The 26,551-nt window shown below is 43.2% G+C and overlaps 1 long non-coding RNA gene across 1 annotated transcript; it reads left to right on the top strand.

Annotated features, from left to right (window-relative positions):
* Window positions 1-873: 873 nt before the first annotated feature.
* On the top strand, window positions 874-25,351 carry LOC130272576 (uncharacterized). The gene is made up of 3 exons (XR_008843614.1): window positions 874-976; window positions 24,221-24,469; window positions 25,236-25,351. It is a non-coding gene; the product is annotated as an uncharacterized LOC130272576 (long non-coding RNA).
* The last annotated feature ends 1,200 nt before the right edge of the window (window positions 25,352-26,551 follow it).

Raw genomic sequence — 26,551 nt, 5'->3', positions numbered from 1 at the left:
TACATAATAATTGGTATAATTTTCATTCACATTGTAAAAGGATCACAATCAAATAAGAACTAGTACGCTACCAGATATATGTGAGACCTCTAACTTTCAGTAATTGGAAGAGGGGTAGAAGGTGTAATCATAGGACCTTTGTATAGTTACCGTACAGTCATATTGCTGCATCTGAAAGGACCTTACTGGCTCCTCATGGCCTTGCTTCTCAGGTAACTTCCAGGGAAAGACTTATTGTCCCATGATACCTCTTATGCCTCATGGCACTTCCATGCAGGCCCCCTTCTCTCGGAAGATAAGATAATAACATGATAACTACTGGTGTCTTCTGGTCTACCATGTGCCCCACTTTCTGTGGCATGGGGATATATTTATGAGCATGGCTGTTATGACGTATGCCCCTGAGTATAAAACGCTTAACTAATAGGGACATAGGCAGCCAACCCCCCCCCCCCCCCCCCCCACACCGGTCAGTGACAATACAATTTATTCTAGGTGTCGCTATAACACCATATAGCATGACAATAAATAGGTTAAATATTGTTTTATAAAAAAAATATTATAAAAATAAGGAGAAATTTGACCCCATGAAAACTATCAACACCATATTGTTTAAAGGGGTACTCCGGTGGTTAATTTTTTTTGAGTTTAGTTTTTTTTGCAATATACATGTGTTATATGTTTTGGCAGCATGTGTGTGTTTTTCTTACCTGTTTGTTTGGCAGAAAGTTCTGTAGTTCAGATGGTTTTCTTTTACTGTTGTCCACAGTTCTGAGTCTGTTGTGGACAAGATGTCACAACTTTTTTTTCTCTTTTTCTGAATGAGAGGAATAAGCCATGCCCCCTCATCTCATCCAGCTGAGTACACAGCTCCTCACCACCCCTCCCCCCTGCTCTGTATTCTAAGGACACATGGCTGCACAGGAGAAGGACCTCACAGAGAAGAGAAGTGTTATCTGAAGGGGAGGATGAGAAGGTGCACGGGCTGGGGATGTATGGACTGCAGGGGAATAAATCTCATACTGGGAATGATCTCTATGGGGGAGATTTATCTAAACCTGTGCAGAGGAAAACTTGCCCAGTTGCCCATAGCAACCAATCAGATTGCTTCTTTCATTTTTCACAGGCCTTCATAAAAATGAAAGCAGCAAGCTGATTGGTTGCTATGGGCAACTGGGCAAGTTTTCCTCTGCACAGGTTTTGATAAATCTCCCCCTATATGTGAAGGGGGAGGGGGGGGACTCCTGAATGACACATGCTGGGAGCTGTAGTCTCTGTTGTGTGTGTGTATGCTAGTGTTTACAAACCAGTGTGTCTCCAGCTGTTGCAAAACTACAACTCCCAGCATGCCCTGACAGACTTTGGGCATGCTGGGAGTTGTAGATTTGCAACAGCTGGAGGTACACTGGTTGGGAAACACTGTTCTAGCCTATTCAGCATACAAGCATACACATAATGTTACACCAGTGTTTCTCAACCACTGCGCCTCCAGCTGTTGCAAAACTACAACTCCTTGCATGCCCAAAGGCTGTCAGGGCATGCTGGGAGTTATAGTTTTGCAACACCTGGAGGCCCCCTGTTGGGAAACACTGGTGTATGCCCTACAGAGGTGTGGTGAACTACAACCCCCAGGAGACTACAGAGGCAGCATGCTGGTGTTATACCACAGACTGAAGACCCCTGAATGACACATGCTGGGAGTTGTAGTCCCTTTTGTGTGTGTATGCCAGTGTATCCCAACCAAGGCTGATTTATATTAGTGTGCTGTGTATAAGGGGGCTGACCCGGGAAAATAGTAGGATGGGTAAAGGGCGGAACAAACAAACAAAACAAAAAAAGGAGCCGCCCCAAACCAGCAAGGCATGTGGCATGCTGGGATTTGTAGTTTACAGCACAGCAAGAAACAGGAAATAGAAGAAAAGATATGAAAACAAAGTGGGGGATAAAAAGACAACAAAGAACGGAAATAGAGTAGGCTAAACAACAAGAATAGAAATGAAACAAAACAAATAGGGTAAGTCGAAAATGGAAAAACACGTTGACCACCGGAGTACCCCTTTAAAGCTAATGCTTGACTATGAAGAACATTGTAACTGGGACCTTTAGAGATACCCCAAACAAAGCTGATATGGTGTTCTGAGAACATTATTTGTTATTGTGGAGATTTAAATGTTTATGAGAATGTGTGGAATATTACAGATCCATCAAAATAGCTGCTATCATGTTATACTTAAAGGAGTACTCTGACGCAACCTGTTTATGGGGGAAATTAAGCATTAATAAAAGTTATATCACATTGTAATATACTCGGCTTCTTCCCGGACTTCTCCTCGCTTTTCCATCTGGCCGGAAGCTAGGTCCTTTGATGACGCTTGACCGCGTCTTCTTCATGATCCATGATCTTCATCTTCGCCCGGTGACTCATCGCTCCCATGAGTCACTGCGGCCTGTGCTGGCCTCCCAGCCCGGAGTCGGCTACTCCCCCAAAGTTAATTTATTCTGCGCATGTGCAGTACTATGCAAATAGCGTAGGGCTAACTCTAGGCTCCTATCGCTGCCTACGTTAGCCCTATGCTATTTGCGTAGTTCTGAAGCATTCTTGTGACACCGCTAGTGCAGTGTTTCCCAACCGGGGTGCCTCCAGCTGTTGCGAAACTACAACTCCCAGCATGCCGAAGGCTGTCCGGGAGTTGTAGTTTTGCAACAGCTGGAGGCACCCTGGTTGGGAAACACTGCGCTAGTGGGCACATGGATCAGTGGGCTAGTGGGCACATGGATGGGTGGATCAGTGGGCTAGTGGGCACATGGATCAGTGGGCTAGTGGGCACATGGATGGGTGGATCAGTGGGCTAGTGGGCACATGGATCTGTGGGCTAGTGGGCACATGGAGAGGGCTGATGAGCTGGGAGGGGGAGGATGGGAGGAGATAACCACAAGGGAAGGAGCTGTGGGCGTCACTTTATTATAATTTATTATAATTTCCTGGGGGGGGGGGAGGAGGGGGAGAGAGCAGCAGCTAACAGGAAGCTGGCGCAGGGAGTCATGGGAAATGTAGTTTTTATGACATGGCTGCTTACTGCTACAGGTGGCAATTACAAGAGAATGGCTGGGCCAAATTTGACAAATGAGGTATCATTGGAAAGGTCATTGAAAGAGCTATCAGATTAGGTAAACTTGTTTTTTAAGTACCAGCGCTCCGGAATACTCCTTTAAGAATATGCAACGCTAGGCATTAATATGAGGAACAATAGAATAACAAAACAATGTGCAATTCTAAAACTTGATTAAATATTAGAATACTGTGTTATGGCTGATACTGCGTACAGCTAATTATATACAGAGTATAAATATAAAATATATGTTTGTGTTTTTCACCATTTTATATTCGATTAACCCCTTAAGGACCAAGCCCATTTTCACCTTAAGGACTCAGCCTTTTTTTGCAATTCTGATCACCGTCACTTTATGCATTAATAACTCTGGGATGCTTTTACCTTTTATTCTGATTCCGAGACTGTTTTTTCGTGATATATTCTAGTTTAACATAGTGGTAAATTCTTGTCGTTACTTGCATCTTTTCTTGGTGAAAATTCCCCAAATTTATAACAAAAATTAGAAAATTTTGCATTTTTCTTACTTTGAAACTAACTGCATGCGAAGAAAATGGACATTCCAAATTAATTATCTATTGATTCACAAATACAATATTGCAACTTTATGTTGGCATCATAAAGTTGACGTGTTTTTACTTTTTGAAGACATTAGAGGGCTTCAAAATATAGCAGCAATTTTCAAAATTTTCATAAAAAAATTAAAAATCTGAATTTTTCAGGGACCAGTTAAGTTTGAAGTGGATTTGAGGGGCCTTTCTGTGAGAAATACCCCATAAATTACCCATTATAGAAACTGCACCCCTTAAAGTATTCAAAATGTCATTCAGAAAGTTTGCTAACCCTTTAGCAGCAAAGTGAAGGAGAAAATTAAAAATCTTCAATGTTTACACTCGCATGTTCTTGTAGAGCCATTTTTGAAATTTTTAAAAGGGGTAATAGGAGAGAAATCCCCCCAAAATGTGTAACCCAATTCCTCTCAAGTAAGGAAATACCTCATATATGAATGTAAAGTGTTCTACTAGCGCAGTAGAGGGCTCAGAGGGGAAGGCGCAACAATGGGATTTAGGAGAGTATATTTTGCTGAAATGTTTTTTTGGGGGGCATGTTGCATTTAGAAAGCCCCTATGGTGACAGAACAGCATAAAAAAGCAAATGGCATACTATTTTGGAAACTAGGCCCCTCAAGGAATCTAACAAGGGGTACAGTGAGCCTTTACACCCCACAGGTGTTTGCTGACTTTTCGTTAAGGTTGAATGTGTAAATAAAAAACATTTTTTTTTTCACTAAAATGCTGTTTTTTCCCAAATCAATTTTTTTACAAGGGGTGATAGGAGAAAATGCCCCCCAAAATTTGTAACACCATTTCTTCTGAGTTCCAATATACCACATATGTGGATGTAAAGTACTCTGCTGGCGCACTATAATGATCAGAAGAGGAGGAGCGCCATTGAGCTTTTGGAGAGGGAATTTTGTTTGGAATGGAAGTCGGGGGCCATGTGCATTTACAAAGCCCCCATGGTGCCAGAACAGTTGACCCACCCACAAATGACCCCATTTTGGAAACTAAACCCCTCACAGAATGTAATAAGGGGTGCAGTGAGCATTTACACCCCACAGGCGTTTGACAGATCTTTGGAACAGGGGGCTGTGCAAATGAAAAATTACATTTTTCATTTTCATGGACCACTGTTCCAAAAATCTGTCAGAAATTTGTTGGGCGTAAATGCCCTTATTACATTACGTGAGGGGTTTAGTTTTCAAAATGGGGTCATAATTAGGGGGGTCCATTGTTCTGGCACTATGGGGGCTTTGTAAACACACATGGTCTTCAATTCCGGACAAATTTTCTCTCCAAAAGCCCAATGGCGCTCCTTCTCTTCTGAGCCCTGTAGTGCGCCAGCAGATCACTTTACATCCACATATGGGGTATGTTCTCACTCAGAAGAAATGGGGTTTCATTTTTTTAATGTAAATTTGCGGTGTTAAGGTTCACTATACCCCTTGTTACGTTCCGTGAGGGGTGTAGTTAACAAAATGGGATCACACGTGGGTATTCATTTTTTTGCATCAGAACCGCTGTAATATCAGCCACGCCTGTGCAAATCACCAATTTAGGCCTCAAATGTACATGGCACACTCTCACTCCTGAGCCATGTTATGCACCGGCAGAGCATTTTACATCCTCATATGGGGTATTTCTGTAGTCAGGAGAAATTGCGTTATAAATGTTGGGGGTCTTTTTTTCCTTTTACCTCTTTTGAAAATGAAAAGTATGGAGCAACACCAGCATGTTAGTGTAAAATTTTTATTTTTTTACACTAACAGGCTGGTGTAGACCCCAACTTTTCCTTTTTATACAGGGTGAAAGGAGAAAAAGACCCCGAAATTTGTAACGCAATTGCTCCCGAGTATGGAAATACCCCATATGTTGCCCTAAGCTGTTTACTTGAAATACGACAGGGCTCCGAAGTGAGAGAGCGCCATGCGTATTTGAGGCCTAAATTAGTGCTTTGCATGGGGCGGACCCGGATGCAAGCGTTATGCTCTATTCACACAGCAGACTTTCCTCAAGCGGAATTCTGCTTGAGGAATTCCTCCTCAAACCAAAGCTTATTACACTTCTATGGCAGTCCACACTCACATTCACACTTCTGCAAAATTTCCACTTGGATTCCACACCAACTCAGCACAAAATCCTCAAAAGCGGACGCGGAATTGGTGTGGATGAGCGGAAATTCTGCTGTGTGAATAGGGCCTTACAATTGCCTCTGCTACCAAAAATATTCTACTCCAGTGATTCCCAAACTCCAGCTGTTGCTAAACTCCCAGCATGCCTGGACAGTCAGTGGCTATCCAACAATGCTGGGAGTTGTAGTTTTGTAACATCTGGAGGGCTACAGTTTAGAGACTACTGTATAGTGATCTCCAAACTGTGGCCCTCCAAATGTTGTTAGGCATCAACTCACCGCTCAGTTGCAGGATCGCCGCCGCTTGCAGAGGAGGATCGCCCGTCGCTTCTGACCAACCAATAGCAGGGATAGGAGGGGTGGCACCCCTGCCACCTCACTCCTATTCCTTCAGGGGGATTGTGAGTGTCTTGGACACTCCCGATCCCCCTTATTTTCCGGGTCACCAAAGACCTGTATGACCTGGAATCGCCGCAGATTTGCGGCGATCGCCAACGTGCGAGGTCTCAGGACCCCCCTGGGCATTTGCACGGGATTCCTGCTGATAGATATCAGTAGTCATCCCGGTCCAATCCCCGCCCGGCGAGCAGCGGGGAATGGAGAAACGCAGGGCTTAAGTGGTTAAATAACATTTATTATTTCAGTATTTAGGGTTAATCTTGGCATGCATCTGCTTAAACATGGTGCCAGGGTCAAAATGGAGACTCATGTCTCTTTGTTTCATTCTAACCCATGATAACACAGTGATTTGGCCAAGATGACCGGTTTCAACTAACATGACAGCAATAACAGTGATTGGCTGGTCATTTCTTACTGATTAAGCATGGCAATTCCGGTGACCTGGAAGATGAGGGCGATTGATGCTATCCAAGACAATAACAATTGCCCTCCATCTCCTGTAGTGAGGTGGCAGTGGCACCACCTCCCTAATGGCTTTGATTGACTGGTCCAATCACAGGCCCCTAAAGGAGATTCAATTTAACATAGCTCCACTCTGCCCTCCCATTTGTGTGTGGCAATCCTGGGCCTTATAGAAAACAAAAGAACTCTTTATTCTGTTTAACTTTTTTTGTACACCCAGGTGTGTTACGATGAGCGCTCGGGTCCACCGCTCCGACCATGAGCGCTCGCCGCCCCGCTCCCCCAGCCGGGCTGCGATTCGCATCGCGAGACGCGCCTGCATGTGATTCGCAACCCGTTCCTCACCTGCTCCTGCTCTGCGGTTCCCCTGCGTGCGTGCCGACTTCCTGAGATTTAAAGGGCCAGTGCACCGCTGATTGGTGCCTGGTCCTTCTGCCATGTTATTTCAGGCTTCTTCTCTGCCGGATATTCAGTGCCCCATAGCCTGAGATTATGCGTTCCTTTTTTCTGTTTGCTTGCCCGTGTTCTTGACCCTTCCGTTACGTTATTTTGACTATGCATCCTTGCCGCCTGCCTTGACCTTTCTGCTAAGTCCGACCTCACCTTGCCTCATCCTTCTGTACCTCGCCTCGCCTCCCCCAGCTTCCTGTGTGGTCGAGTCCTATCGGGGGTAGCGACCTGGGTGTCGCCTGCCGCAGCAAGCCCATCCTGCCTTGCGGTGAGCTCTGGTGTAGACCAGCAGCACCTTAGACTCCGCTCCCCGATACGGCCATAGACATAAGCCACACAGGTCAGTGGATCCACACCATTACAAGGAGTAGTTGTTTGAGGGTCTACAGCCCCATAAGATGTGCGACCCAGACCCTACTTTACGCATGTTGGAAAAATATGTTCACTTCACCCCTGCATACATTCCTTTAGGGGTGTACTTTTGTGTGTTCCTTTTTTTTTTTCCTCCTCTGAATTTATGAAACTCTCAGCTACTAATATGTCAGTAAGAAACATGGGCCTCACGTGTGAATGGAGTTCTATGACTCCTGAGCCCAATAGTGTTTCAAGGCAAAAATTTAGGGCCACATATGGGGTATTTCCACAGTCACGAGAAATTGCATTACACATTTTTGAGAGCTTCTTCTCTTTTTACCCCTTTGAAAAGGGAAAATTTGGGGTTGCACCAGAATTAAAGTGTTAAAATGTAAGTTTTTTATTTTCATGAACAACCCTCTAAACAACTGTGGGGTCTAAATGTTCACTGTGCCCTTTGTTATGGTTCTTGAGGGGTGTAGCTTCCAAATTGGGATCACTTAAAAGGGTTTTTGTTTTAACCATTATTAGCTATTAGCCATTGCAGTGTAAATCACCACTTAAGGCCTTAAATTTAAAAAATTTGGGGCTTTTTCTCCTTTTGCTTTTTGAGAAAATGAAAATGTCAAGGTTACATCAGCATTTTAGTTCAAGAAATTAAATTTTTCACTTATTAAACCCTTAAGGACACAGGGTTTTTCCGTTTTTGCATTTTCGTCCTTACCTTTAAAAAAATCATAACTCTTTCAATTATGCACCTAAAAATCCATATGATGGCTTATTTTTTCCGCCACCAATTCTACTTTGCAATGACGTCAGTCATTTTATCCAAAAATCTACGGTGAAACTGAAAAAAAAATCATTGTGAGACAAAATTGAAAAAAAAACGCCATTTTGTAACTTTTTTTTGCTAAAAAGGACACCTTCTCTTTATTCTGTAGGTCCATACAATTAAAATGATACCCTACTTATGTAGGTTTAATTTTGTTGTACTTCTGGAAAAAATCATAACTACATGCAGGAAAATGTATACGTTTAAAATTGTCATCTTCTGACCCATATAACTTTTTTTGTTTTTCCACGTATGGGGCGGTATGAGGGCTCATTTTTTGCGTCATGATCTGATGTTTTTAGTGGTACCAATTTTGCATTGATAGGACTTATTGATCATTTTTTCATGATATAAAAAGTGACCAAAAATGCACTATTTTGGAATTTGGAATTTTTTTGCGAGTACGCCATTGACCGTGCGGTTTAATTAACTATATATTTTTATAATTCGGACATTTCTGCACGTGGTGATACCACATATGTTTATTTTTATTTTTATCTACACTGGTTTTTTTTTTTAAATGGGAAAAGGGGGGTGATTCAAACTTTTATTAGGGAAGGGTTTCTTTTTCACTATTTTTTGCAATGTTATATCTCCCATAGGGGGCTGTAACACTGCACATACTGATATTTTATATTGATCAGTGGTTTCTCATAGGAAACCAGTGATCGATGATTCTGCCGCTTGACTGCTCATGCCTGGATCTCAGGCACTGAGCAGTCATTCGGCAATCAGACAGCGAGGAGGCCGGTAGGGATCCTCCGGCTGTCATGTAAGCTGTTCGGGATGCCACGAATTTGCCAAATCCTGAACAGCTCCCTGAGCTAACCGGCATGGTTTTACTTTCACTTTAGATGCAGCATTCAACGCCGCGTCTGAAGGGTTAATAGCGCGCGGCACCTCAATCAGTGCTGCGCGCTATTAGCCACCGGTCCCAGCCATTGTTAGAGAACGGGAGCGGACTCAGGATGTACCGGTACGTCCTGGGTCTTTAACAGGTTAAGGCACATTGTTCCAAAATTGTGTCAAACATCTCTGGGGTCCAAATTAGAGATGAGCGAACTTTTGAAAAATTTGATTCATCCGATTCGCCAAATTTTTCTAAATAATTAGTTTTGATCCGAATTTATTTGCGGCGAATCTATATTAAAAATGGCTATTTCTGGCCTACAGAGAGCCTCAATAGGGGTGTAGAACGCGCGTGTTCTAACACTCATGTGGAGTGTGCTGGGGTAGTGAAATAATACTGTTATTCAGAATGACATGCAGATTACCGGCATTGCTTTTAGAATCACTGCTGCAGAGCGGCACAATAACAGAGCCTGGAGGTGGCATCAGTATGAGGAAACCATATAGTGGCTGGATGACACAGCGTGGAGGTTTTGGCAGTATGAGGAGACCATATAGTGGCTGAATGACACAGCTTGGAGGTGTTGGCAGCATGAAGAGACCATATAGTGGCTGAATGGCACAGCTTGGATGAGGCTGAATCATGTGGAGACCATATAGTGGCTTAATGACACAGCATAGAGGTGTTGGCAGCATGAGGAGACCATATAGTGGCTGAATGACACAGCTTGGATAAGGCTGAAGCATGAGGAGACCATATAGTGGCTGAATGACACAGCGTGGAAGTGTTGGCAGCATGAGGAGACCATATAATGGCTGAATGACAAAGAGTTTAGGTGTTGGCAGCATGAGGAGACCATATAGTGGCTGAATGACACAGCTTGGATGAGGCTGAAGCATGAGGAGACCATATAGTGGCTGAGTGACACAGCGTGGAGGTGTTGGCAGCATGAGGAGACCATATAGTGGCTGAATGACACAGCGTGGAGGTTTTGGCAGCATGAGGAGACCATAAAGTGGCTGAATGACATAGCTTGGATGAGGCTCAATCATAAGGAGACCATATAGTGGCTGAATGACATAGCATGGAGGTGTTCGCAGCATGAGGAGACCATATAGTGGTAGAATGACACAAAAATGTAAGGCTCAAGCCCAGCAGCATCAGTGAGCCAAGTAGTTCCTGAAACACACAGTCAGGAGCAGGCATCAGCAGTACACAAGAGGGTTTCATAACCCCTTACATTGAAAGATCAATGTTGAAATCTCAATTAAGTATGTATTTAGCTAGTGCTAAACATCCCAAAATTTAAGGACCAAGCCCAGCAGCATACGTAAGACAAGTAGTTCCTGAAAGACACAGTCTTGAGAAGGCAGCAGCAGTACTCAAGAGGGTTTCATAACCCCTAAGATTCAAAGATCAATGTTCAAATCTCTATTGAACAGGTATATTACTTTGTGCTATCATGAAAGAATTTAAGGCCGAAGCCCAGCAGCATCACCAAGCACAGTAGTTCGTGAAACACACAGCCTGGAGCAGGAATCAACATGAGTTTAGAAGAGGGCTTCACAACCCCTAACATTAAAATGTTAGTGTTGAAATCTTTATAGAAGATGAATGTTAGCTAGTGCTAACATCAAAAAATGTTAGGCACAGGGTCAGCAGCATCACTAAAAAATATAGCTGCTGAAACACACAGCCTGGATCAGGCAGCAGCAGAAGTACACAAGAGGGCTTAATAACCCCTAACATTAAAAGGTGAATATTGAAATCTGTATAGAAGATGTATGTTAGCTTGCTAGCATACAGCACAGGCACAGGAACAGTAAGCCAAGTAGTTCCTGAAACACACAGCCTGGATCAGGCAGCAAGATGCGTACATAAGAGGGCTTCACAAACCCTAACATTAAAAGATCAATGTTGAAATCTCTGTTGAGCATATATGTTTGCTAGTGCTACCATAAAATATTTTAGGTAATATCCAAGACAGTCCCAGCAGCATCGGAAAAAATATATTGGCTGAATGACACAGCCTGGAGGTGGGGAAAGCAGAAGGAGCCAATTTAGTGTCTGAATGGTACAGCCTGAAGGTGGCCGAAGCATGAGGAGACCATATAGTGGCTGAATGGCACAGCCTGGAGTTGGCAGAAGCATAAGGAGACAAAATAGTGGCTGAATGAAACAGCCTGGAGGTGGCAGCAGCAGCATCAGGAGTCCTGAAAGTGACCGGGTGACAGAGTGGTGCAGTGGGTGGCAATACCAGTACTCGGTGATGAAGGTGGCTGGAATGTTTGTAAATGGGGAGCAGTGCCTTAAATCTGTTTGGCACTATCCATATATCTGAAGTGTTGGTGTAGCGCCATGGTCAATCTACTCTGATGCATCTGGCATTAGTGGGTGGAAATCCTGGCTGATCCATGCCTGATTCATCTTCAAAAAGGTCAGTCTCTCCACATTTTTCATTGACAGATGAGTTCTCCTTGGGGTGACTATGGCCCCCGCCGCACTAAACACAAACTCTGATGGCACACTACTGGCCGGGCAGGACAGCTTTTCCAGGGCAAACTCTGCTAGTTGCGGCCATAAATCAAGTTTGGCTGCCCAGAAGTCCAGCAGATCTTCAAGGTTTGTTGGCATGGCCATGTCAAGGTATGCCACCACCTGCTGGTTCAGGTCCTGCTCCATGTCTACCTGCTGCTGATGAGTTGCTTCACTGTGCGGGTGAAGAAAGGTACTCATCAGCGACTGTAGACTCAGGCTGCTGATGGAGCTCCTGCCACCCCACCCCTGCCCTCCCCAGCAGCCATGGCAGTGGAAGGTGAGCGCAGAGGTAATAGGCATCGGCCAACTGACTACGTAGGATCTCTCTGTAGTAGGTCAGTTTGTCCTCCCTCTCAGCGGGTGTAAAAAAGGTCCCCATTTTGTGCCGGTAGCAAGAGTCCAATAAGATGGAGAGCCAGAAGTCATCCCGCTGCCGAATGTTGACAATTCGGTGGTCACCATGCAAGCAACTGAGCATGCATCGTGCCATTTGTGCAAGTGACTTGGAGGGACTCCCTGCCTCCATCTCCACTGCATACTGCCACGTTGTGTCTGGGTCCTCTGTCTCGCCTTCCTCGTAACCCTCTAGCGCCTTTAGTTGATCATGCTCCTCCTCTCCTGTCAGATGACTAGAAGCACCGCCCATCTCAGGAAACCTAAACTGTGCCCCACTGTGCCCCTCATCCTCCTCTTCCTCTTCCAGTTGAGCCCCCACAGGGCTCATTTGGCCGTGAAATGTAGGCGCAACGTCTCCATTGCCCTGACCAGCCATCGTTTCCAACACTTGTAGGAAATGAAGCAGTGGAATGACGTTGTTCATCCTGTAATTCTGGCGACTTACTAATAATGTGGTGTAATGTCTGTTTGATTGTTTTTGCATTTTCCCGTTTTAGGCCCTGTTTATACCTTGTTTTTTATGCATTATCTGTTTTCTCTGCTTTTCTTCCAGACATGGAAAAGTTAAATTAAGCCTTTCACACATGTGCTAGGCGGGTGTGGCTATATAACTCCAACTCAGTCTGTATTCTAGGGGCTGGTTATTGAGTATGTCTGTTTGTGCACTACACTTCCAAGTTTGCTTGAGCATGCACCTTGTATTTATCCTATGATATCATCTGAGTTTTAGCCATGGTTAAATAGTCTTGTTTATTCTTGATTTTAGTTTGTGTATTAGTCGGTTTTAGTATTATGTCTGTTCAGCTTTGTCGATGTTCACACTATGTCTGAGTCTTTTTTGTTACCTGTGCTCTGTATTTTATATTTCTGTTTGGTATCCTGATTCTGTGTCCCAGTGTGAACAGTGTCTTATATTTATATCCTGTTTGGTTGATCCGATCCTTTGTACTTGTACCCGCTTGTGATAGTTCTTAGTAACTTACCTTTTGAGTTTAGTGTCTTGACTCTCAGTTTTTCCGCTATCCCCTTCATCTCCTGGATTCTGCTGTATACTCCTATCATACCTAGTCTTGTTCATTTTATCATGTCTGCCATTTATCTGATATCTGGTTTAGTGAACTGTTTGTAAATTCACTATATTCTGTTCTGTTTGTGAGTTTATATTCTGCCCTGTTATTATTTGTATTGTCTAGTAGGTTTCTGTTTCTTGCCTGTGACCGACGATGTTTATTATTTGTTTTTACGCCACTGCACTTTAGCATAGGAAGGGACCGGCTCCCAGTTGTCCACTCACCGTTTAGGGTGAGTGGGCAAGTAGGCAGGGAGAGATGTTTTAAGGTCAGTTTAGGGCTCACTCTGTCTGTCCCCCGGTCGGTCCCTGACATGTGGCTTCCTCAAAGGGCCTGAGCAAACTGCAAGTGTCACATATGAGCTGCCATTGGTTCACATTGAAGTTACACAGGGGAGCACCCCTATCCGCTTGGATCATCAAGAAATCGGTGATGGCTTTTCTCTGTTCGTACAGTCGGTCCAACATATGGAGGGTGGAATTCCAACGTGTGGCAATGTCACAAATCAGACTATGTTGTGGGATACAGTTCTGACGCTGCAGCTCAAGGAGGGTGTGCTTTGCGGTGTACGAGTGGCTGAAGTGCATGCAAAGTTTCCTTACCATTGTTAGGATGTTTTGCAAACATTGCGAACACTTAAGGAACTGCTTCACAACCAGATTGAACACGTATGCCATGCAGGGCACATGGCTCAGCCTTCCCAGTCGCAGCGCATGCAAGATGTTCTTCCCATTGTCAGTCACCATGGTTCCCATTTCCAGCTTTCGTGGAGTAAGCCATGCTCCGATCTCTTTATGAATTACTTTTAGCAGTTCCTCCCCTGTGGGACTCTTTTCGCCAGGGCAAACCATGTGAAGAACAGCGTGACACCTCCGTGCCCTGCACACATGGTATGCTGAAGGGCCACTGAGACTTGTCTAGGCAGTGGAGGCTGAGGACATGATGGAGGATGAAGAGGCAGAGTCGCACACTGTCACAGGACCAACGGGCTGAGAGTTTGCAGGAGGAAGCAGTGGGACCTGTCCAAGTTGGGGTTGTGGCTGTGCAGGAACCACATTCACCCAGTGAGCTGTAAAGGACATGTATTGTCCCTGACCGTAGTTACAGCTCCAGACGTTAGCACTGCCGTGCATTTGGTACACACCAACAGGCTCAAGGACTGGACCACCTTCTCTTCCACAAAATTGTGCAGGGCTGGTACTGCCTTTTTCGCAAAGAAATGACGGCTTGGCACTCTCCACCTCGGCTCGGCACAAGCCATAAGTTCTCTGAAAGGTGCAGAGTTCAACACTTGAAAAGTTAGGGACTGCAGCACCAGTAACTTAGACAGGAGCACATTCAGCTTCTGCGCCGTTGGATGAGTGAGCATACTGTTGTCTCTTAAACATGGCTTTGCGGATGGATTGTTGGCGGAATGGCTGACTAAAAGTGGGAGGAGCAGGAAAATCTGGAGCGACAGAAGGAGTGTATGACACACAGTTCCCTTCGGCTGAGGAGGTATAGCCTTGGCTGGATGAAGGAGGGAGCGGATGGCCACTGGGTGATGCAGCAGGCTGGACCACTACATCAGAGCCACGGTTCTCCCAGGCCGCTTTATGGTGGCGACGCATATGTTGATGCAGGGCCATGGTGCCAACATTGGGACCCTGGCCACGCTTCACCTTCTGCCGATATATCTTGCATGTGGCTATGTGAACCTCCTCCGGATGCTTGATGAAAAATAGTGATGAGCTGCATTGGCCATATTCGAATTTGCGATATTTCACGAAAATATGTGGACGAATATTCATCCTATATTCGTGAATTTAGCGTATTTGTTGTATTTGCATATTCGCAAATGGGTTGCTTGTCGAGACATGACAGCTAGCTGATAACGTGAGCTCAGGCCTCTCGCTGCGACTCTTGCTGCCACTTGCCCCTAGTCTGCTGCGATCTACCTGAAGGATTTAGGCCTCTGCCACTCCTCTGTGCACGTCCTGGCACTTCTCTGCCTGACATACTTAGTGTGTTTATGAGGGGAGTACAATACGCTTTACTATGCATAAAACAGTATTTGTCTAGAACAGCAGCAGGTGATTACTTTTGGCTAGCCTTTCACAGTATCTAGGCCCTTGACAGATTAACAGGTACAAAATAGTACACTACTTAGATGTAGGTATGTAGTATTCACTGATGAGGGCAGAAAAATGCTTTACAGTACACTTAAAAAAGTATCTGAGAACAACACCAGCCGATGGGTACTTTTGTCAGGACTTTCAGAGTATGTAGGCCCTTGACAGATTAACAGGTAAAAAATAGTACAGTACTTAGATATGCGTATACGGTATGCACTTATGAGGGCAGAAAAATGCGCTACAATGCACCTAAAAACTCTGTATTTTTGTAAAACACCAGCCGGTGATTACTTTTTGTCTGTCCTTTTGTTTAATCCTTCTGGTGCTTATCAGCTGCTGTGTGCTCCACAAGAAGTTCTTTTCTTTTTGAGTTTCTTTTCTGTCTGACCACAGTGCTCTCTGCTGACACCTCTGTCCATGTCAGAAACTGTTCAGAGGAGGAGCAAATCCCCATAGCAAACCTATCCTGCTCTGGACAGTTTCTGACCTGGACAGATGTGTCAGCAGGGAGCACTGTGGTCAGACAGAAAATAAATTCAAAAAGGAAAGAACTTCTTATGGCACATACATCAGCTGATAAGTACTGAATGGATTAAGATTTGTAAATAGAAGTAGTATACAAATCTGTTTAACTTTTTGCATTTTTTTCCCACTGGAGTATCCCTTTAAACCTCTCCCCCACTAAGAAACATTTAAAACAAAAGATTGTAGGTGTGCATTGAGTTTTAGTATTTTCTATAGTGTACATTTTATGTGTTTGTGCATAATTTCATAAAGCATTCATGTCCTTTGAGAACTCTTCTAACCATTTTGATATTTTACAATCATTCCTTATGCTATTTTTAATATATACAATATAGTCATTATACAATATAATATATACAATAAGTTTCCGGCTGCATTCCTGATATCAAAGCGGTTAAAATGCCTTCAAGTTAAATGTAAAGTACATTTTACTTATGTTTAAATCTGTGAGACAATTGGAAATGAGCGAATCGAAACTGATGAATCCGAATTTGTTACGAATTTCATAAAAAATTTAATTAGCAACAATTGCGAATATCGTTCAATTTGCAAGACTTTCTTACAATGGGAAGGAAACTTTGTATGCACTTCATCCACTCGTACACCGCAAAGTACACCCTTCTTGAGCTGCAGCGTCAGAATGGTATCCCCCAACATAGTCTTATTTGTGATGTTGGCACACGTTGGAATTCCACCCTCCATATGTTGGACCGACAATACGAACAGAGAAAAGCCATGACCGATTTCTTGATGGCTTCATACAGGTACTCCCCTGGATACAGGTACTTTCCTGTGTAACTTCAATGTGAACCAGTGGCAGCTCATACTTGACACCTGCCGTTTGCATAGGCCCTTTGCAGGAATCTGGGGATTACCGGCTCTTTTGCAAGTTCCGACGATCAAGAGGCGTCACGCCGGAACTTGCGAGAGAGCCGGTAATCCCCGGCTCCCTGCGGGATGCAGATGTCTCACGCTGTGCTGCTGTAAACCCACAGTAATCTTGATTCTAACGGCATCTGAACATTCAGCCTGTGGACAAAATTTCTTTCCCTACAGGATTGATATTGCAAAAACATCCACAGATGATTGGCACAATATATGTTTTTTGTTGCAGGTCCACTAGCTATATATTTGTTTGGCAACTGCTGGAGGGTACCTAAACTGTGCCTCCCAGACTTTTCACGTACATTAGGACTCCTGATGCTGCTGCAGCCACCTCCAGGCTGTGCCATTTAACCACTCTATGATCTCCTCAGGCTTCAGCCAACTCGAGGCTGTGCCATTTAGCCACAATTTGATCTCCTCATGCTTCAGCCAATTCCAGGCTTTTCCATTGAGCCACTATATGGTCTCCTCATGCTTCAGCCACCTTCAGGCTGTGCCATACAGCCACTATGTGGTCTCCTCATGCCTTAGCCAATTCCAGTCTCTGGCTTTCAGCCATTATATGGTCACCTCATGCTTCAGCCAATTCCAGGTTGTGCCATTCAGCCACTATTGTTATGTTATGCGCTCCGGCCACACACGCTGGCCGTAAGCGCATGGTCCCCTTACCTTCTGCTGCCGACGGGACTGGGACTTGCATCGCAAGAAGCACCCACATGCGAGCCCCAGTCCGTCACTCTCCGGGTGTTTCTCCTGCCTCTGCCTCTCTGCTCAGGCCCACGTGTCCCCGTCCCCTAGGGCGTGCGAGCATCGAAGCTCTAAAGGGGTACTCCCATGGAAAACCTTGGACTCCACTTCCTGGTACGGTCCGAGTCATCTGCCACACAGGTCCAGCGGATCCACATACACCGGGCTTCCTGTCTTCAGAAATGGCAGTGTTAGAACTATATGGTCTCCTCATGCTTCAGCCAATTCCAGGCTGTGCCATTTAGCCACTATATGGTCTTCTCATGCTTCAGCCACGTCCAGTCTGTGCCATTCAGCCACTATATGGTCTCCTCATGCTTCAGTCAACTCCAGGCTGTGCCATTCAGCCACTATACTGTCTTCTCATGCTTCAGCCACGTCCAGGCTGTGCCATTCTGCCACTATATGGTCTCCTCATGCTTCAGACAATTCCAGGCTGTGCCATTCAGCCACTATATGGTCTCCTTGAGCTTCAGCCACCTCCAGGGTGTCGTATTCATCCACTATATGGTCTCCTCATGCTTCAGCCACCTCCAGGCTGTGCCATTCAGCCACTATAGGGTATCCTCGTGCTGCTGCCAATTCCAGGCTGTGTCATTCTGACAGATTATGGTCTCCTCATGCTGCTGCCACCTCTAGGCTCTGTCATTGTGCAGCCATGTGACTCCTTGTTAGATTGCGTTTTGTGGTCATACAGTATTAGTTCAAAGTAAACACCGGGACATTAAACTTGGGAATATAATATAAGTCTTAAATTTAAAGAAATCAATGTCATCTTTTCAAGACTGAAGCCTTATGGTCGTTGATGTCATATTACCTGTGGAATTATCACAATAATCCAATGAAGCAGCTTGGAGCGATAACAATGAACCATAACTGATTAAATGAAACTTTCACAGTCACACTTTCATAGTAAGGGGGAGCTGAGAGGCAAGGGCTGGACCAGGTTGGTATCTTGCCTGTCAGAGGACCGCCAGCTGAATGCTCACCAGAATGGGTACTCAAAAAATCTAAATAAATTCTAATTAAAGTAAATAAAAACTACATTAAAAATCTCTTTATTCTCTTCAATTTTGACACCAAATGGTCTCCCTGTTGCCACATCGACGCTCTGCAGCAGTGATTCTAATAGCAATGCCTGTAATTTGCATGTCATACTGAATAACAGTATTATTTCACTAACACAGCCCACTCCCTATGTGTGTTAGGAAAAAGAAAGTGCTCTACACCCCTATTGAGGCTCTCAGTAGGCCAGAAATATCCGTTTTTAATAACAATTCACCGCAAAAATATTCAACTCCAACCACATTTTTTTATTTTTTCTCTTCACATACACCAAAAAGCTAAGCTAAGTATGGGCTGGTGTAATTTTAGAGACTTTTCAGTGGCTTTGCGCCAGTTCATAAAACCCTTCCATATAACGTGTATTGCCAAAATCATTGGATTACAACTCAAAATCACCAGAAATGTGTAAACCAAAAGGTGCAAAAAAGGCACAAATAAACCTGCCTTTTCTAGACACAAAAAAACTGTCTAAAGACAATGATAAATGTTGACAAATGTTCCTCCATATAGCCTATTAGTCATATTGTATAAAATCACACCAATTCAGATTTCATTTGACTAATCTATCAATAATAATATATCATATATTCCACATTTCCACGTTATTATTGTTGGTGGCAAGTTATACATTGAATCCCCATTTGCCTCTGCCTACAGTGTATTAGCTCAAAATAAATTCCTCATTCTGTGCTAAGTTGTGTATAAGGGTTATATCCTCAGGCAGTCAAGTGAATTCCATTTTGATTTGTCTTCTGAAAGGATGTAAAATACATTAAAAATAAAAATATTAATTGATAAGTAAAATGATTCAATAACTAATTAATAATTAATTAATAATACAAATATTTTTTTTATAGGTATGAGGGCTTTGCCTCAACATGTTTATCATTATTGACATCATTAAAAGATTTATCAGAAGGATTTTCCACAAAATAATTGTAAAGACTTTCTAGATTTGTATTACATTTCAGATCAGTCGGGGTATTTAGGTCCTGGATAAGCAAGCAAATATGGGTGCATGGTTCCAAATGAAGTAATGAGCATGAAACTGTGTTCTCATTGGAGCAGATCAATATTGATGGAAATCCCAAAACAAGACATTGGTGGAAGTCCTAGACTTTTTAGATGATAAGGCCGACAACATACTTTAGAAAACATATAAATAAATGTATCGGCAATAGCTGCTGTTGATGTCATAACCAGACTGTAGTTTTATTTTGCATGACATTCAGTTGTCTTAATTGAATGGAATAGTGGAGCCCCCAATATGCTCCCAACTGGTGAAGAAAGCCAAATTTGCCCTTCCTACAATACAATTAGCTCAAGATATGGAAACAATGTCAAGAACTGGGGCCAAGGCACCTTCAATACCATAATCTACTTTCTATTGCATACAGTCTCTTTGGTTATAGAAAAAAAAATCTACTGCCTTCCTTATTCTTTGATTTCTTTACAATTTGTGTTCCTTCATTGTCGTTTCATTAATACAGATCATAAGCAGGGGCTGTACATCAGGCACAATAAAATATATACATACTCGAGTATAAGCCGACCCGAGTATAAGCCGAGACCCCTAATTTCAACCCAAAATCCCAGGAAAAGTTATTGACTCGAGTATAAGCCTAGGGTGGGAAATACCTCATCCCCCCCTGTCATCATCCAGACCCGTCATTAACATCCTCATCATCATCCCCTTGTCATCATCCCACACATCCCCCCTTCATCATCCCCTTATCATCCCACACATCCCCCCTTCATCATCCCCTTGTCATCATCCCACACATCCCCCCTTCATCATCCCCTTATCATCCCACACATCCCCCTTCATCATCCCCTTATCATCCCACACATCCCCCTTCATCATCCCCTTGTCATCATCCCACACATCCCCCCTATCATCCCCTTATCATCCCGCACATCCCCCCTTCATCATCCCCTTATCATCCCACACATCCCCCCTTCATCATCCCCTTGTAATCATCCCCCCCCCTTCATCATCCCCACCCCCCTTCATCATCCCCACACCCCCCCTTCATCATCCTCTTCTCATCATTCGCCCTCAGTGGTCTTCAACCTGCGGACCTCCAGAGGTTTCAAAACTACAACTCCCAGCAAGCCCGGGCAGCCATCGGCTGTCCGGGCTTGCTGGGAGTTGTAGTTTTGAAACCTCCGGAGGTCCGCAGGTTGAAGACCACTGCGGCCTTCAACATCATCCAGCCCCCTCTCCCCCCCTTTAGTTCTGAGTACTCACCTCCGCTCGGCGCTGGTCCGGTCCTGCAGGGCTGTCCGGAGAGGAGGTGGTCCGGTGAGGAGGTGGTCCGGGCTGCTATCTTCACCGGGGGCGCCTCTTCTCCGCGCTTCCGGCCCGGAATAGATGCGTTGCCTTGACAATGACGCAAATGACGCACCTCTGCGTCGTTGTCACGGCAACGTGACTATTCTGAGGCCGGGCCCGAAGCGCTTAGAAGAGGCCTCCCCGGTGAAGATAGCAGCCCGGAACCACTATCCCACCGGACCACCTCCTCACCGGACAGTCCTGCAGGACCGGACCAGCGCCGAGCGGAGGTGAGTACTCAGAACTAAAGGGGGTGAGAGGGGGCTGGATGATGTTGAAGGCCGCAGTGGTCTTCAACCTGCGGGCCTCCGGAGGTTTCAAAACTACAACTCCCAGCAAGCCCGGACAGCCGATGGCTGCCCGGGCTTGCTGGGAGTTGTAGTTTTGAAACCTCTGGAGGTCCGCAGGTTGAAGACCACTGCGGGTGGGGGAGTTCACTCGAGTATAAGCCGAGGGGGGTGTTTTCAGCACGAAAAATCGTGCTGAAAAACTCGGCCTATACTCGAGTATATACGGTAGTTGTATTTGATCATAGCTCATAGACATAGTGGATGTTCATTGTAATGGATAAAGTTCTGTGTATGCATACATCAGGAAAAAAATTCTAAATGCCATGAATTTTGATAATCTTTTCATCCATATCATTTATTAAAGGGGTATTCCAGCTTTAGACATTATATCCCCTATCCAAAGGATAGGAATTAAGATGTCTGATCGCGTGGGGCCCGCCACGGGGACCCCCCGCGATCTCCCTGCAGCACCCACATTATGTGTGGAGCTGTGACTCAAGGCTTGTAAACCGGAAGTATTCGAAACTGGAGACGTGACATAACGCCACGCCACCCTCGTTACGTCACGCCCCCTCCATTCATGTCTACATTCATTACGCACATAATGCGGTTGCTGAAGGGAGATCGCGGGGGTTCCCAGTGGCAGGCCCCGTGCGATAAGACATCTTATCCCCTATTCTTTAGATAGGGGATAAAATGTCTAAAGCCAGAATGCCCCTTTCATTTTATGCAAAAGAAGAGAAAAAAACTCAAACAGAGAGCAATTGCTACTGATAAATATGCAAAATTTTATTATTATATCCAAAATGTTAAAAAGCGTCACACATATGTGACTAATTTCAATAAGGATAAAATACCAGGTGTGTATGTATAAAGCAATACAAAATGAGATGTCTCAGATACAACCGGAAAGCACGTAGGTGGATCAGGTACAGTAAAAGTAATAATCACAATGGATTGTATGTATAGTGAGGTCAAGAAATGATGTAATATGGCTCCTATTCAATAAGAAGTAACCAGGGGTCCAGAGAGGGCCCCAGTAGCAATGAAAAGCTAACTGCTATATCACATGATTAGTATAGAGAATGGGCCCAAAGCATAGCAATAATGATTAGTGAAATGAATCTCACTTACCCATAATGGAAGCCTGTAACCACCGTCCCAATGTACGTTTCGTCACCCGACTTTCTCAAGGGACGCTACCCGACTATGTACATGGCTCCCTTTTATACTGTGTTTGTTATGGATATTGCGCGCCGATTTGTGCCGTGCGGCGCATGCGCAGGGTCCCGACCCGGATGGAATCGGTGCTCACCGCCGCGTCACAGCCAGTACCCACAGGTCACGAAAGCATCACTTCCGGACCTGCGCGCACGGCCTATTGACGCCCGGGGAGTCCGTGCCAGGAAAAGGGCCCCGCGCATGCGCACAATCAGAAATCGGCGCCTTGCATTAGAAATTGCACAAAGTCAATAGACAATATGTATATAACCCTGCCTGCATCTATACTTAGCAGTATAACTAACCGAGCCTTATGACATCAATGTCTTGACATCAATCTAGCCTCACATAGCAACCGATAACATGAGTCATGATATATATATAAACATATAGGCGGATGTACTTATAATAACAAACAGCAACTCATAAGGCATAGATTGGAAAATAATTACAGCGTTAATTCAAGTAATGAATAAAAGTGCTCAATCTATGTGCACTTATTGGTTATAGGCCCCTGCATATAGCCACACGTGGTTACTATTTAAAAGTGTATACACTTGGGGAATTAACATAAAAATAATAAAAACATCAAGTGTAGATGGAGTGTACTCATTACCATAATCGTAACAGTGAAGTGTGGTATACAAAAAATTAAAAATTGATGAAAAAGTTAATGAGAATTAATGAAAAAATAAGTAAATAATAAAAAAAATATATATGTAAAGAATATATATATATATAAAACATATATATATATATATATATATATATATAAAAATAAATATATATATGTGAAGGTAAAGTGACACTAGTGATAGTGTGTAAATAGTGATAATAATAATAATAATGTGGCCCTCAATTGAATAAAAAAATAATTGGGAATGAATTTAATATATTAAGACCATCTTAGGGATGGTAACAACAAAAAAGTGTCAAAAATAACAAAAAGTGAGGATGTACTTGAAAAACAAACAAATTATTACTGTAAGTAAAGTGACAATGGAAGTAACCATATATGGTGTAGCAGGGAATTATTCAATAGCCTGTATAGTAACAGCATGTACTCTGTATATCAAAGGCGCTAATTATATTGCATAAATACAAAGTATCTCCTAGTAGCCATAGTTGGCTTCATCTTTCACCAAAGTATAGTGCTTCATGAAGTAGGTGCATCAACTGTTGTACGAGGTATAAAGGGAGCTGACTGATGTTACTGGAAAAAATTCCCAACTGTTAAAATCTTAGAAAAAGAAAAGATAGCATTAAAATCAAGGCAAATATTGGTACAGAGACAAGAGGATCGCCGAAGGGGCGCAGACGGCCCCCATGGCAGTGCCGCGTTTCTGGAGATAAAATTGGTTTTTAAACGTAAAAAAATTATGAGTTAAAACAAACTCCAATAATTCAAGGATTAATTGGCAGGTGTCGGCATCCCACGGACTAGAGTCTAGATAAAATTTGATAGCCCTCAAGACTAGACTCTGGTCCGTGGGATGCCGACACCTGCCAATTAATCCTTGAATTATTGGAGTTTGTTTTAACTCATAATTTTTTTACGTTTAAAAACCAATTTTACCTCCAGAAACGCGGCACTGCCATGGGGGCCGCCTGCGCCCCTTCGTACGCAAACCTCTTCCTAGGGTACTGGGAGAGGGGTTTGTTTCAGTGCGGAGGGGCGGAGGCGGGCTCCCATGTGCAGTGCTGGATTAGATATATCGATGATATTCTTTTTGTTTGGCAGGGATCGGCTTCCCAATTGAAGGACTTCATGACAATACTCAACACTAACAATATTAATGTGAAACTTACCTATAAGACAAGTAGAGAATGCATAGAGTTTTCGGATATACTTATAAAATGTAACACCCATGGTTCTCTGTCAACAGACGTATACCGTAAGCCCACTGCCACCAACTCCCTTTTGCATGCAGCCTCCTCACATACTCCATCAACTATCAAAGCCATACCAACAGGACAATTCCTGAGAATACGTAGAATTTGCTCCTCGGATGATGATTTCAAGAAACAAAGTGCAATACTTACGGAACGTTTCCTCCAGCGTGGTTACAGCAGACGATCTCTCAAAAAGGCCTATCAGAAAGCTCAACATGTACATAGAGAGGACCTCCTACAAGGTAGGAAAAAGGTCACAAATAAACAAAGTGACAATGTGAGATTTATCTCTACATATAATTGTAGGTGGGAACAACTGAGATCCTGTATTCAAAAAAATTGGGCTATCTTACAGACAGACTCTTTAGTGGCAGCGACTTTACCCCCCCGGGTCCAAAGGACAGCCAGACGTAGTCGCAACTTACGCGACATGTTGGTTAGAAGTCACTATATAGCTAATACCCCCAATCTTTTTGGGTCAAAAGGACCCAGAGTTGGAAGTTATCCCTGTGGCTCCTGCCGAGCCTGTACAAACATACAGCGAGCCACAGATTTCCTGTCTGCAGATGGTTCTCGTCGCTATCAAATTCGCCAGTATATCTCGTGCACCAGTACCTTTGTGATCTATTATGCCACATGTGGTTGTTCAAAAATTTATATTGGACTTACGTCCAGAGAATTACGAATAAGAACAAGGGAACATGTACGAGATATACTGGCAACAAAAGAAGAGGATGATGTTACTCATCTGAAAACGCTCCCTAGGCACTTTAAGGAATCCCATAATTCAGATCCAACGACCTTGAAAATTAAAGGGATAGAAAGATTGAATATGAACATCAGAGGGGGCAACTATAAAAAACTCCTGGCTCAAAAAGAAGCCAGATGGATAGTTAAAGTGCCCAATGGTTTAAATGAACAGCTTAGTTTTGCGCCATTTTTGTAGGATCCTCTTGTCTCTGTACCAATATTTGCCTTGATTTTAATGCTATCTTTTCTTTTTCTAAGATTTTAACCGTTGGGAATTTTTTCCAGTAACATCAGTCAGCTCCCTTTATACCTCGTACAACAGCTGATGCACCTACTTCATGAAGCACTATACTTTGGTGAAAGATGAAGCCAATAAATAGTATTATTATACAATGTTATTCTAGTTGTTATTATGATTTTGCTAATATTGTTTATTTTTTTATATCTATCCTCTGACTTATCTATATACTAATTGAGGAATATACCTATATGGCTACTAGGAGATACTTTGTATTTATGCAATATAATTAGCGCCTTTGATATACAGTGTACATGCTGTTACTATACAGGCTATTGAATAATTCCCTGCTACACCATATATGGTTACTTCCATTGTCACTTTACTTACAGTAATAATTTGTTTGTTTTTCAAGTATATCCTCACTTTTTGTTATTTTTGACACTTTTTTGTTGTTACCATCCCTAAGATGGTCTTAATATATTAAATTCATTCACAATTATTTTTTAATTCAATTGAGGGCCACATTATTATTATTATCACTTTTTACACACTATCACTAGTGTCACTTTACCTTCACATATATATATATATTTATTTATATATATATATATATATATATGTTTTATATATATATTCTTTACATATATATATTTTTTATTATTTACTTATTTTTTCATTAATTCTCATTAACTTTTTCATCAATTTTTAATTTTTTGTATACCACACTTCACTGTTACGATTATGGTAATGAGTACACTCCATCTACACTTGATGTTTTTATTATTTTTATGTTAATTCCCCAAGTGTATACACTTTTAAATAGTAACCACGTGTGGCTATATGCAGGGGCCTATAACCAATAAGTGCACATAGATTGAGCACTTTTATTCATTACTTGAATTAACGCTGTCATTATTTTCCAATCTATGCCTTATGAGTTGCTGTTTGTTATTATAAGTACATCTGTCTATATGTTTATATATATATCATGACTCATGTTATCGGTTGCTATGTGAGGCTAGATTGATGTCAAGACATTGATGTCATAAGTCTCGGTTAGTTATACTGCTAAGTATAGGTGCAGACAGGGTTATATACATATTGTCTATTGACTTTGTGCAATTTCTAATGCAAGGCGCCGATTTCTGATTGTGCGCATGCGCGGGGCCCTTTTCCTGGCACGGACTCCCCGGGCGTCAATAGGCCGTGCGCGCAGGTCCTGAAGTGATGCTTTCGTGACCTGCATGGAAAATAATACAGGGATATACTAATAACAGACTAAATACGAAATAAATGACAACTCACAACTATATATGTGGAACTGGAGGAACTG

The sequence above is a fragment of the Hyla sarda genome, chromosome 5 (assembly GCF_029499605.1).
Source record: "Hyla sarda isolate aHylSar1 chromosome 5, aHylSar1.hap1, whole genome shotgun sequence".
Taxonomy (NCBI): domain Eukaryota; kingdom Metazoa; phylum Chordata; class Amphibia; order Anura; family Hylidae; genus Hyla; species Hyla sarda.
Note: the sequence above shows the minus strand (reverse complement) of the source record. Positions and strands in the feature narration are given on the sequence as shown.